We start from the raw sequence: 14,497 nt of genomic DNA, 5'->3' as shown, positions 1-14,497 counted from the left end.
ATAAATTACACGAATTAATAAGAAAATAAATTAATGCTTGCATAGACGTGCCTTTTTTATTGTAGAGATTAAGAGCCTTCTAAAAAAACTGTAGACAAAATATTAAAAAACTTGTAGGGATGTTAAGACTTTCGAGTGAACCCGAATAATGTCGGTATATTTTTATTGCACATACATACATATATCTAATAATATGAATATACATATTTTCCGTCATCTAAAATTTTCTTGTTTGCGTTTCTGTATGGGAAACATTTTCCAAAGGCTTATGAAGTCTTTTCTAAACCCTTCTCGAACTTTGAGGTTAACTCAATATTTCACACAATAACAAAGAAACAGACTGAACAAATATTATTATATAACGGCTGATCCAAGTAGAGGTGCTTTTTATACTCTCGCAACAAAGTTGCTAAAGAGAGTATTATAGTTTTGTTCACATAACGGTTGTTTGTAAGTCCTAAAACTAAAAGAGTCAGATATAGGGTTATATATACCAAAGTGATCAGGGTGACGAGTAGAGTTGAAATCCGGATGTCTGTCTGTCTGTCCGTCCGTCTGTCCGTCCGTCCGTGCAAGCTGTAACTTGAGTAAAAATTGAGATATCATGATGAAACTTGGTACACGTATTTCTTGGCTCCATAAGAAGGTTAAGTTCGAAGATGGGCAAAATCGGTCAACTGCCACGCCCACAAAATGGCGGAAACCGAAAACCTATAAAGTGTCATAACTAAGCCATAAATAAAGATATTAAAGTGAAATTTGGCACAAAGGATCACATTAGGGAGGGGCATATTTGGACGTAATTTTTTTGGAAAAGTGGGCGTGGCCCCGCCCCCTACTAAGTTATGTCAACCAAACTCTATAGAGTCGTTTCCTTCAAGCATTTCCATATACAGTTCAAAAATAAAAGAAATCGGATAATAACCACGCCCACCTCCCATACAAAGGTTATGTTGAAAATCACTAAAAGTGCGTTAACCGACTAACAAAAAACGTCAGAAACACTAAATTTTACGGAAGGAATGGCAGAAGGAAGCTGCACCCAGGCTTTTAATAAAAATTGAAAATGGGCGTGGCGTCGCCCACTTATGGACCAAAAACCATATCTCAGGAACTACTCGACCGATTTTAATGAAATTCGGTATATAATATTTTTTTAACACCCTGGTGATATGTACGAAATATGGGTGAAATCGTTTCACAACCACGCCTTCTTCCAATATAACGCTATTTTGAATTCCATCTGATGCCTTCTCTGTATAATACAATATATACATTAGGAACCAAAATAAAAAAAATATGTAAATGACGGATAATGAAATCTCGATTATCACTTTATCATGCGAGAGTATAAAATGTTCGGTGACACCCGAACTTAGCCCTTCCTTACTTGTTTCAATAGCCTTTTTTTGACCGACCACGCGTGAGTCGTGTCAAGCTGTCATGTTATTTTTGTACAATATTGTTTGGCATTGCATCATGGACAGATTTACGCCTGAACAATGTTTACAAGTCGTTCAATTTATTACAAAAAACACGTTCTGTAAATAATGTGTTTCGCGCGCTTCGCGCTGGTTTGTGGCCCGGTGGATTCATCAGGCCATATTTCTTCAAAAATGATGCCGGTAAAAACTGTGAGCTCCAAAGAATGTCATTTCGAATGATTATAAACATTCCCCATTAAATTTGAAATGTTTGTGTTTTTTCTTTAAAAAAGTGGTGAACTTCGGAATGGATTACCCTTAACTTATAATACAATTGATTGTTCCAAAATGAGTCACACTATTGAATGTAATAATTTGAATTTTTTTAACCTAACATAAAATGAGAAGTGTGCACTGTAATTCATAACGATCGGTTCACTATAACATGTAGCTGTCATACGACTTATTGTTCGAAAAAGAGTTTCGGAATAATAATTCCAGCAAGAACTTGTAATTTTTCAATATTCGAATATCGGATGATAATAACATGTAGCTATTATACAAGTGGTTTTCGAAAACGAGTTTTTGAGTGATAACTCTTGAACAAAACAATAAGATTTTACAAATTTGTTACACAAATCAGATTACCCTTATGCAACGCATTGCGCGCTGAAATAAAAGTGGTGAGTTGCAAAAATTGCATTGTAAATATTTAATTGCAAAAGCACTTAATCATACCTATAAATATGTATTTCAAATACAGCACACTGATTAGGCACACATGTGCATAAATTTACATAAATACTTACAAACATTTTTTTCATTTAATTTTCCCTTTTTCGTTTTTTTGCACTCACTGTATGCGCCACATATTGAACGTTTTGACTTTGGATCAATCAAAGGCTTTACATGCCCGCAATTCAAATGACTTGATTTTATTGTTAACTTTGTTTTAGTTGTTGTATTTAATGACTCTGTTGTTACGTTTTCAACAAATTGCTATTGTTGTTGCGTATTCTAATATATTCCTAGCATTCGGGCTATATAGAACAAATTGTGATCTCATCTGAACGCGTCCGAGAGATCGTGCTATGCTTTCAAAATTTTATGCAAATTACGGTTATTTTCTTATAAAATCACAGGCGCATATCAAATCAGAGTGCTTGAAATGCGGTGCTAGCCTATGTTGCCATTCATATATTTAGATGGACTTATGTGGCGCTGTGGTACGCGCCGATTCGCACGTAGCAGTCGATTTCCGAATGAGCGGATTTCAAGTCCAAACTCATTGAATATTGATAAGCTGCGCCAATGTGTGATCTTTTCTCGAGTTTATTCAAACATTTTTTTTGTTTTTTCCCTTTTTTACACATACATACATATGTACATGCACATGTGTAGATAATCAATGAATGGCCCACAGTTTGCTCACTGTAAGCATACACAATTATTATTTTGATTCCAATCAATCGCAAATAGACGGAAGTTTGACATGCCGAGGCATTACATACATACATACATGCACACACACATTTACTTTTATGCTATATAATTTTTTAATTCATGGAACAAAATTAGCTGAAAAATGCCAACGATATTATATAAAAAGAAAAAAAATTTCTAAGAGCACCGAACTTATAATACCCTGCACAAGTACAAAATATTCCTGACATGAACTTGATTCTGATCGTTCAGTTTGTATGGCAGCTATATACTATAGGGGTCCGATCTGAACGATTTCTGCGGATATTGCATTAGACAATAACCCATTTGATTTAAACAGCTACCAAGTCGGGTTAGGGCCACTTAATAAGGAACACAAATATTGATAGTAATATGACTGGTCAGTTTGAATGACAGTTATATGCTATAGTGTTTCGATATAGCTGATAATTTAATATACTTATAGAATCCCCGACATTTCCTACTGAGTGTTACGAAATTCGTGGAAAACTTAATGCAAGTGTAAACTACTATATAAGTACCTATGTATATAAAGGTCACAAAACATATAAATATAAATATGTACATATTTATGTACATAGAAACATAAATACACATACACATTTATAAATAGTACATTTAATGCTGCACAATTTAATTTTTGGAATTTGCGGAATTCGCTGTGAGCGATAGCGCCACCACAAGCTCATAAATAATCATAAAAAAATAAAAAAAAAACACACAAAAACTAAAAATAGCCACACACACACCACATTACTATTTCAAGCAGCGTTGACGTTATTCAATCAGATGGTCAAAACATTTACTTTTCACTAAGTTAAATTATTCAAAATATGTTCAAAAAATAATAATAAAATAAAATCAATACTAAATATATAAAATAAATAAGGAAGAAAGGAAAAAGATAAGAAAAACAAATTTTTGCTCGGCCATCTGATGTTTAAGAAAAAAGTTAAAAACCAAGGCCAAAATTATTATTTTGCTTTTGCTTAATCCTATCTTTTGCACTTATGAAAATTAGCGATATTTTAAAATTTTCGCAGATTTTCTATATACAGAAACCAGCGGCATCCTTATAGGTTAAATGTTTTTGCAACTCTGCAGTTGCTGATTGGTATTATCAATTAGAAAATTATTCAAAAAACTATACTAGTTTGGCATATTAGAAAAAATCGAATTCGTAGAATTCGTTTAATGTTTTTCGAAAAGCCAGACTAACCATATTTGATGAAAAAAAAAGAGTTTCTGTGTTTGAAAATCTCTACGAAAGGAACAATGCGACTGACACAAAACTATGTCATAAGCAAAATGTCGTCAAGCTACCAATATCCAGAGCACTACTGTAGAGAAGTCTGAGGAGTTTTGAATATACTTTTTTGCTTAATATTAGAAAATAGAACTTTTGAAAAAAATTAGAATGTAACCACCTGTTCGAAATATTTAACTAAATAAAAACTAAAACTTCGCGTGTTTTTCGAGTCTGTAAACATTTTTTATGTAAGTCGGTAGTACTGTTAGTGACATCTATGCTAAATTTCACGTCAAAATATTCATTACATTCATTTTGTGCGGCTCTAAAAGTGAATTCTTCGATTTTTGCTATGTCTGAATTTATTGCACAAAGAAGTGCATTAATACACCATCTCATACTGCATTGGTTATTCATGATCATTTCGCCACATTTTCAACAAATCGTGCCGCCGCAACCACCGCATTCGCCTGATTTACGTTCGTGTAACTTCTGTCTATTCAGCAAAGTACCATGACCACTCCGAGGACACCGTTTTGACTCAATTGAGGATATAAAAGCTGAATCAAAGAAGGCTCTGATGATCACGACGGAGGATTTTTCCAAGTGCTTTGATGACTGAAAAATTCGTTGGCATGAGTGTATTGCAGCGGGAGGTGATTACTTTGAAGGAGATGAATGGATACAATTCTCCTTTCAATTTGATCATAGTAGTAAATGACACAACGAACTGAAAGATACTAAAAAGCAGGTGGGAATATTTGAAATAGTGGTAAGAAAGATTCCTGTCATAGAAATTTTCGAAGTGTGGCCAGAAGTATACAAAGAAAAAAGTTATAAGATTAAGAATAAGATGAATAAGTTTAAGGCTGAAAATATTTTAATGTAAAAATACTATAATGAATACTTTAGGTTTAAAATATTTTAGAGAAGCACTGTCTCATATTTAAAAATGTTTATTTAATTAAAAGTTAAAGCAAATAAAATATTATTATATGGGCTTCGAGCTAAGCAGGTGTTAAACGATTTATAATATATATATTTTTGAAATTTAGTAGAATAAAATTAAAAATAAATAATATATTCAATATATCTCTCAAAAATAAAACTCCTCCCAGATGCCAGGTTTCAAAGTCATCTGCCCACAATATGGAACTAACCTCATATTTTCACAGTAATGATATACTATATATTGGAAAGATTAACGAAGTTTTCGAAAACCTCCTCAAAAAACATTTCTTTAAAGGAAGAATACAAAATGGAGGCAAGCAAATAAAGGAAGCGAGACTGGAAACGGCCAAACTTTTTCAGATCAAAAAATTAAATGATTTGGGCGTTCGAATCTATTTGATATTGAACATCTCTAGTGTTAGACCAAATTGTAAATCTAAACCATTCTCGAATCTCCTTGAACATACACATAAAATTTCATCAAAATCGGTCCATCCGTTTAGGAGCAGTTCAAATGTAAACACACGGTCAGAAGATTTATACATATATATAAAGATAAATACAGATATTTTCTTTCGTCATAAATAAATGAGACTGGTCTATTTTGTTTATGGTTTGTTGATTTACAGATTTTCAGCTTTGCAATAATTAAGCGAAATTTTAAAGGTGATAAAAAGCCAATGAAGAGCGAATTCTTATTATCTAGTGACAGTAATGACAGCACTTTTGTTGTTGTACTTTTATTACTGAAGCATATAAAATCCATAAATTTTGCGCTGTTTTGACATGTTTTTCGTTTGTTTTATGTTTTCTTTTTATATGGACACATACATATGTATGTATATATTTAAATGACAAAGTATTGAAAGAATGCTTCTAAAAATATGATGATGATGAAAGTTTCTTCAAAAATTCGCAAAACGGTTTCTCTCTCTCTTCCTCTATAACACAACAGCATTAAGAAAGTCTCGTAAAGTCGAGAGCTGCCAGATTTTATCAATATACGTGGCTATATCACAACAAACATAGTTCCTTAGTTTATATATAATTTCAAAGTCGGTCTATGTTAACAATTATTTTTGGAGTCTTACATTGCCGCAATATTGCTTTCGAAGCTTTTAATATTTCAGACATATACTCTCAGAATAACTGAGCAATAAGAGGGTCATTATATAGAACATTTCAAAAGCTCACCCTCAAAACAAGTATGTTCCGAAATGATACGGAAAATAATTTTGTTTTTGTTTAGTATTTTCCTAACCTTACTAAACTGAGTGCACTAGACAAAAACAATCTTAACGATCTTTACAAAAGCAGTTTCTTGAAGACAGAAATGCTTCAAAACTTTGTTAGGTTTTGTGCAACTTAACCACTAAATGACCTAAGTTGGAAGTATATTTTTCAAAATTACATGTACTGTAAATTGTAGTGGGAAATCCGTTCATTTCAAGTTATGTAAGTCTTGTATGTACCATTCCTTGCATCCTTATTGCCAACATACAAATGCATAGGAATATATTCAACTACCGTCGCACCCATTTTAACGCTTCGCATTGGCATTTGTCTTGCCGTTGTAATAGCTGTGTGCCCAGTACCAGTGGTTTTATTCCTCCACACCAACTCTAGTCTTCCGCGCCCTCTCGCTATTCCGGCTGCCTTTACAAACGTCATTTTGCAATGCAAAATGTCAAAGCAACGTCTTGAAAATCGCATTTTATTTTACGACAAACGACAACAAACTCCGACGAACAACGGGCCGCGGACGACGGACGATAGCCAACAAAAAGCTACCAGCAGGCAGCTCAGAGGCGACGTGTGTCTTATGACGAGCGACCAACCCACCCGTGCGACAGTGGCAACGAACTGCAGTGGCCATGCAATTTGCTGCAACTTGCAATTGTTGCTACTGCTAGTCGGTTGGTGCGACTGGTGGCGACTACTGATCGGTGAGCAGTGGAGGTGGCTGTTGGCGGCGCACGCCCACATTCGGCATCATTTTCGCTGCTTCGTCACATTCATTTGGACAATATCAACGAAGTAATATACATATATCCATGCATATATACTTGTATGAATCGTAATATTTGTTAGCCACCAAATATTTTTATGACCATGTCTGTAAGAGGAAATGAAAAATTGTTTTATACCAACGGCAAAATGCAAAAATATGTTTAATTCATAAATTTAACAAATAATTGGGAGTGTCTCTCGTATGTTGTTAGTTTTTATCGTTGTTATTTTATCCGTATGTCTGTTTAGCTGAAGCATCGCCTCCGCGTTTAGCTGTTGCTTCCAAATGAATTTTATGTGAGAATTTATTTTTTGCTTTAAATTTTTTTATTTTGTCGGATTTTTATGGGAAATACTAAAATATTGCAATAGAAGGACAGTTAATATTCGAATACAGTGTACATACATATTTATAAATAATAATAATCCAGAGTAAAATACAAGAGCTTCTTTAAGTTAGAATTCAAATTGCCACAGTTTTAAGAGTTCTAATCGGACTAAACATTTTGACGCCAACTGTTAGCGTTGTTTGAAGAAAGGTGAGAAGAAAACATCGCGACACTCTTTTCTCGCATGTCTAGCTCCCATCTAAAGCACCGTTTCACACTTTCGGTGAATCAGACTATTGGGGTCAATATTGGCCCCTTAAAGTGCTTCATCGATTCGAGATTTCAACAGTTCAAGTGTAAGCCCCGTGATCTGTGCCCTTACGTAACCGAATATATTCCTGCAATATATATATGTATATATGTATTGTTACGAATTTACTCTTGCTAGTTTACTTTGTTAGGTTCGTATCTCTGGATTGACAAATAAAATCAACACTGTTTAATTTAATTCAACAACTCTTTATTTCACAACTCGTCTACACTATAGCAGTTTACTCTTAGCACTGATTGATTACGTTGGCACTGCCACGGCTTATATAGCCACGCACTTCTCGCTGATGCCGACGTGTCCTTCTAGAATATCGCGTCTGGAAATTACCAGAACATACGGCTATACGGCGCCAGACGCAAGCAGACAGTCGCGGCGCCAGACTCAGCAATTGTTTACCTAGACAAGCAGACAGTGCGGCGCCAGATGTCTATTGTTTCGACAAGCAGACAGCCGTGGCGCCAGATGTCTACAACAAGACAAATGCTATTCCATATACCTACAGCTATTGCTCATAATCAGGGATGCATATAGCAATACAAATAAAACTTAATACTACTTTTTGTAACACTGCCCTCCACTAAAGCCTAATCGTCCCGATTAGGCACAAATCCTCTTGAACCAAATGGGGCGAGCCTCTCCAAATGTACTACTTTCATTTTACATCGTGCTTTTCCATTTCTTTGTATGCGGTATACCACGTCATTAAGTCGTTTCATCACCATATAGGGTCCTTCCCAGGCTGTCTGCAGTTTCGGGGACAAGCCTTTCTTTCGAAGTGGATTGTACAACAGGACCAGATCACCTTCTTCAAAACCTTTTGAATTTGCCGCTTGATCGAACCGGTCCTTCATCTTATTGCTCATCAGATGCGTATGCTGTCTTACCATTAGATGCAATTCATTCATTTCTTCCTTTAAGGCAGAACAATAATCTCCATCATTTCTTACAGCTGTAGGATTCGTTCCAAACTTAAGATCAGCAGGGGGTCGCAGATCAGATCCGAAAATAATCTTTGCCGGCGTGTAACCAGTTGTCTCGTGCTTCGCTGAACGATACGCCAGCAGGAACATCTGGATGCGCTTGTCCCAATTCCGTTGGTCTTTATCAACGATTTTCCGCAGATGTTCTTCGAGCGTTCGGTTGAATCTCTCTACCATCCCATCTGATTGTGGGTGTAACGCTGTTGTCCGTGTCTTGTGGATGCCCAATAATGTACAGACTTCTTGGAAAATGGAAGATTCGAAATTTCTGCCTTGATCTGAGTGTAATTCGACGGGCACTCCGAACCTTGTTATCCAATTTTCTACAAACGCTTCGGCTACGGTCTTCGCTTCCTGGTTTGGTAAGGCATATACTTCTGGCCATTTACTGAAATAGTCCATGACAACCAGTAGACATTTGTTTCCGGCCGTACTGGTTGGGAACGGACCTGCAATATCCATTGCGACTCGTTCAAATGGTGATCCCACGTTGTACTGTTGTAGCCTACCGCGACTTTTGGCTTTAGGACCTTTAGCTGCCATGCACTCTACGCAATTACTTATCCATTCTGCTATGGAATCTCGACAACCGATCCAGTAGAACCGTTGTTTAATCTTCTCTATAGTTTTTGTAATTCCAAGGTGCCCTCCACTAGGTCCATTGTGATATTCTTTCAACACTTTCGGGATCATGGACTTCGGTACTATGATCAGCAGACGAGAATGTTTGCCATCTTCGCTTTCCCAGGTACGATGAAGGTATCCATTAACGAGGTTTATGCTGTTCCATTGTGCCCAATATGCTTTTGCAGTTGGACTCTCGCTACTTATTTGTTCCTTTGGTGGTCGTACCCCATTTTCTTTGGCCATTACCAGCTTTGCAAGATCAGGGTCCTCTAGCTGATTGATTCTGATGCGGTGAGGAGTCCAATCATCTTCAGGTTCTATATTCAGTAATCGCACGTCGATTATACCTTCTTTTCCTTCTGATTTGGAGCAATGTTTACATTCCAGTGGACAAGGGCGACGTGATAATGCATCGGCATTTTTGTGGTGAATCCCCTTTCGATGTTCCGTTTCGAAGTCGTAATTCTGTAATCTTTCGATCCATCGTGCAATTTGGCCTTCCGGATTCTTAAACTGTAATAACCATTTTAATGCTGCATGATCAGTCCTCAGCAAGAATCGTTGTCCATACAAATACTTGTGGAAATGTTTTACACATTCCACCACAGCTAGTAGTTCTTTTCGCGTCACACAGTAGTTTTTCTCTGGTTTCCCGAGCACTCTGCTGTAATACCCAATTACTCTTTCTTGTCCGTCGATGAGCTGAGACAGGACACCTCCAATTCCATAAGCGCTCGCATCTGTATCCAGGATGAATTTCTTTCCAGGTATTGGATAAGCCAACATCGGCGCCGTACAAAGTAGTTCCTTAAGCTGCTCAAACGCTTTTTCTTGTTCCAACTGCCATACAAACGGGCGATTCTTCTTTGTTAAATCATGTAAACTTCTAGCCACGTTCGCAAATCCAGGTACGAAACGGCGATAATACGTGCATAAGCCGAGGAAGCTGCGGAGTTCATGTGTTGGTGGGTCGAGGCCAATCTTTCACTGCTTTTATTTTTCCTTCCTCGGTGTGAATCCCGTCAGTTGACACTTTATGTCCGAGATATGTGACCTGCTTCTTCCATAATGAACACTTTTTGGGATTCAAGCGTAATCCGGCTGATGCTATTCGCTGAAAGACTTCCTCTAGATTTTTCAGATGATCATCAAAACTTTTTCCCATGATGATAATGTCATCAAGATACACCAAACATGTCTTCCAGTTGAGTCCTTTTAACACATGTTCCATCAGTCGCTCGAACGTTGCAGGCGCATTACATAACCCAAATGGCATCACAGAGAATTCCCATAACCCGTCGCCCATACTGAAAGCGGTCTTTTCACGGTCACATTCATCGATCTCGACTTGCCAATATCCACTTTGTAGATCTAATGTAGAAAACCATTTCGCTCCAGACAAGGTGTCTAATGTATCGTCGATTCTTGGTAGAGGATAACTGTCTTTCTTTGTGACATCATCACACTTCTGACACCAATTGTTACGAATTTACTCTTGCTAGTTTACTTTGTTAGGTTCGTATCTCTGGATTGACAAATAAAATCAACACTGTTTAATTTAATTCAACAACTCTTTATTTCACAACTCGTCTACACTATAGCAGTTTACTCTTAGCACTGATTGATTACGTTGGCGCTGCCACGGCTTATATAGCCACGCACTTCTCGCTGATGCCGACGTGTCCTTCTAGAATATCGCGTCTGGAAATTACCAGAACATACGGCTATACGGCGCCAGACGCAAGCAGACAGTCGCGGCGCCAGACTCAGCAATTGTTTACCTAGACAAGCAGACAGTGCGGCGCCAGATGTCTATTGTTTCGACAAGCAGACAGCCGTGGCGCCAGATGTCTACAACAAGACAAATGCTATTCCATATACCTACAGCTATTGCTCATAATCAGTGATGCATATAGCAATACTAATAAAACTTAATACTACTTTTTGTAACAGTATATATACCAGAGGCCTGCACGATTAAGGTAGGCATCGTACGATTACGTTACTAAGTAACACTTCTGACGATTACCACGATGCGAAGGTAACATTGCGCATCGGCATCGCGGCATCGTACGATTACTATCTGGTATCGTCAATGGCAAATGAAACGCTATAGTCTTACATGATGTTAATTCGTTGCTGGCTCGACAACGACTGAACGATAGAGCGTAAGCATACGTGTGAAGTTAGTTTCCACAATTGTTCTAAGAAATGCCGACCACTGGTAACATGTTAGTAATCGGCGATGCCGCGATGCCGATACCCACGATGCCGATGCCCACGATGCCAAAGTACCGTTACGTAGCGTGTACTCGCCGCATCGGCATCGCCGCTTGCTAACATGTTACTTTTTTAATTACTCGTGCAGGTCTCTGATATATACTAGCTGACCCGGAGAACTTCGCCCCGCCCAATTTTTATTTTTTTTTCGAATCATAGACTCGTATAACTTTACCACAAATAATATAAACTTCAAACAACGCATTTTCATTTAATGTTTTTAATGTTTGTAGCGCCATCTACTGTAACATACCGCACTCAATACCGCTCTTAGCGCCACCAACTGGTGGATAGCTCTTTGCTAATAATAAACAAATAATTTGCAATAAATAAATAATGCGACTATAAGGAGAGTTATAAACTATCCTATCTTTCAAGTTGGACCAAACTGCACACAGTGTTAAAAATTTCATTAAAATCGGTTCAGTAGTTTAGGAGTCCATCGCAAACAAACAACGTGACACGTGATTTTTATATATTAAGATATACGTCGAACAAGTTCTTTAAGTTAAGAAATTTTTAAAAATTATTATTTTTTTAATAACCTCTTGATTCGTGAAGACTAATCGAACTCTTGCTTTGCTAAACCAAAAATATTGTATTTTTCATTATAATACTTACTCCGGCCGCCTCTATTAAAAAACCATTGGACCTACTGGGTGGTAAACCTTAATGTACACCTATAAATATTATTCCAGTCTTCTTAGAATAAGATTATCGTATTCACCGACCATGACCATCGCTTTGGAAGGTCGTTGAAGCTGTCAAAAAACCTGATTTATGCCTGGAAGTAAATGAAAGGAAAAGTATTTCAAGCCGTTCCGATCCTTTTCAAATTTCATGTAACCACTTGTCCTCTCGTACAGACGCAAAAAATCTTTAAGCGATGAGCATCGTGACCATCGGATGCAGAGCAGTTCCTGTAAGTAGTGAAATACATCGATTCTATTAGGCGACCTTCGGAACTGCTTTTTCTTCGACATAGATTACGCATTTTTCACACTTAAAGAAGTAATTTGTGATATTTTTGTATATACATATGTATGTATTGTGAGTAGTATAGTAGAAAGAAATCTATTATAAATGGGTTTAATAATCTGTATCTGTAGGAGTTTGCTGCGAAATTGAAACAAATCCAACCATCCATGACTGAAGATGATGGTTACTTGGGACGAAAATTGTGACACTTAAGACAACGCTAAGCAAAAATGATCATGGTCGAATCAGCGCAAACGGTAAAGAGATTGACGATCAGGAAGGTTTGCTATGTGGTTGGTGAGATTGGCAGGAAACTATCATTTCGACAGGTACGCGTGGTGTTTTGCTCTAAAACCTGACTCAATTCAAGATTGCCCGCATAGACTTTACAAATACTCACAGGAAAAATTCTAACAGTGTGATATCCCGATCTTGGTGGCCAATCGACCGGCCAAAAACATGAAAATATCTGCTCACCGAAGTGTTCTCTCAATAAATCCAATGGAAATCAAATGTCGCCGAGATCACTAGCTTCAATTTTAGGCATCAAATAGTCGGTTAACATGGCGCGATAACGGTCGCCATTGACGTTTACGTTTACACCGGCATCATTTTGTGAGTAATATGGACCGATGATTCCGCCTGCCCAAAACCCAAACGAAACCGTTGTTTTTTCTGGATGAAATCGCATCTTTTGTATCTCTTCAGCTTGCTCTTCACCTCAAATGCGGCAATTTTGCTTGTTTACATACCCATTGAGCTAAAAATGGGCCTCATCGCTGAACAAAATTTGGCTCGAAAATGTCGGATCTTCTTGGAAGTCAAGGGGACATAGCGCTAACCGATGTCGCTTGGGAAGGTCGAGCGGTTTCAATTCTTGTACAAGATTTTTATTTGATCCCGACGTAAAATGCCCCAAGTCGTTCCATACGTCAGTCCGAGTTGCTGCTAACGGTGGCGAATCGACTCTCCACGGTCTTCGTGCACACTCTCAGCTACCGCTTTGTTAATTTCAGCGAAAAAAGAGGTGATAATAAATGAAATGCTGTAAAAATATTTTCTCTAAAACATCTTCGCTAAAATGAAGGCGGAAAATCTAAAAAAATGTAATTACAAATATTCGTTGTTGACCCGCACTTCACGATTTTCTAGTAGATTTTAAAAATGTCTTTGCCAACAAAAAAGTATACAATTTTTTTTAAATTTTTTACCGTTTCACCAGCCCGCGCCAGTTGTTGCACTGTTGCTCATTAATCATCTGCCTTATTTTCTGAGCGCTCACATGCTAATTAGCAATTTATCAAAATCAAGTATTCAGCGTTGATGGACTTATAAACTTATTATTGAATAATTTCATTTCTTGTATAAATTGTTGCCAGACTGTCTTCAGTTTTTTTTTTTTTTACTAATTTTCCGTTTTAATTGCACATTCTGTCCGAGTCACTCCACATACATAATTCCTTTGGACTTGGCAGCGCGCATTTCCCCACATTGCCTACTCGTGGCCACATACCTATTTACACACCCGTCTCTCCATTGATTGGTAGCTGCGGGTTGAGGAGGTTTATTTGCCCCTTTAGGCTAGAAAATACGACATGTTTGGCTCCATGTTTGAGCATTTCTTTTACTATTATTATTTCCGACTTTATTTTGAAGAATAGTGCATATGCTTGACTGTATGTGTGCAGCTTCTCTCACCTGATGAGTTCATTAATCACTTTTTATATTTCGCATTTCATTTTCATGCTTTGTAATCAAATGACAGTGCGGCGAAAGCAATGAAAATAAGTTGGAAATGGAGAAATAGGTGAATAACAATAAAAGCAACAATAGTAAAATGCCAAAACAAGCGAAGTAACAGCAACAGCAACGGC

General features: G+C 37.2%; 1 protein-coding gene across 2 annotated transcripts in view; it reads right to left on the bottom strand.

The window, feature by feature from the left end:
- The window catches only part of LOC105224278 (dual specificity protein phosphatase 15), a 227,321-nt gene extending 216,351 nt beyond the window's left edge, over window positions 1-10,970 (bottom strand). Inside the window, exon 1 of one of the 2 annotated variants that reach the window (XM_049458474.1) lies at window positions 10,873-10,970. The gene's annotated coding sequence lies outside the window, so the exon portion shown is untranslated. Of the gene's footprint in view, window positions 1-7,880; window positions 7,979-10,872 lie in introns of those variants that run through there. The other variant, XM_049458475.1, reaches the window with a different exon arrangement.
- Between the last annotated feature and the right edge of the window lie 3,527 nt (window positions 10,971-14,497).

The sequence above is a fragment of the Bactrocera dorsalis genome, chromosome 5 (assembly GCF_023373825.1).
Source record: "Bactrocera dorsalis isolate Fly_Bdor chromosome 5, ASM2337382v1, whole genome shotgun sequence".
Lineage (NCBI taxonomy): Eukaryota > Metazoa > Arthropoda > Insecta > Diptera > Tephritidae > Bactrocera > Bactrocera dorsalis.
This window is presented reverse-complemented; position numbering and strand designations above follow the sequence as displayed.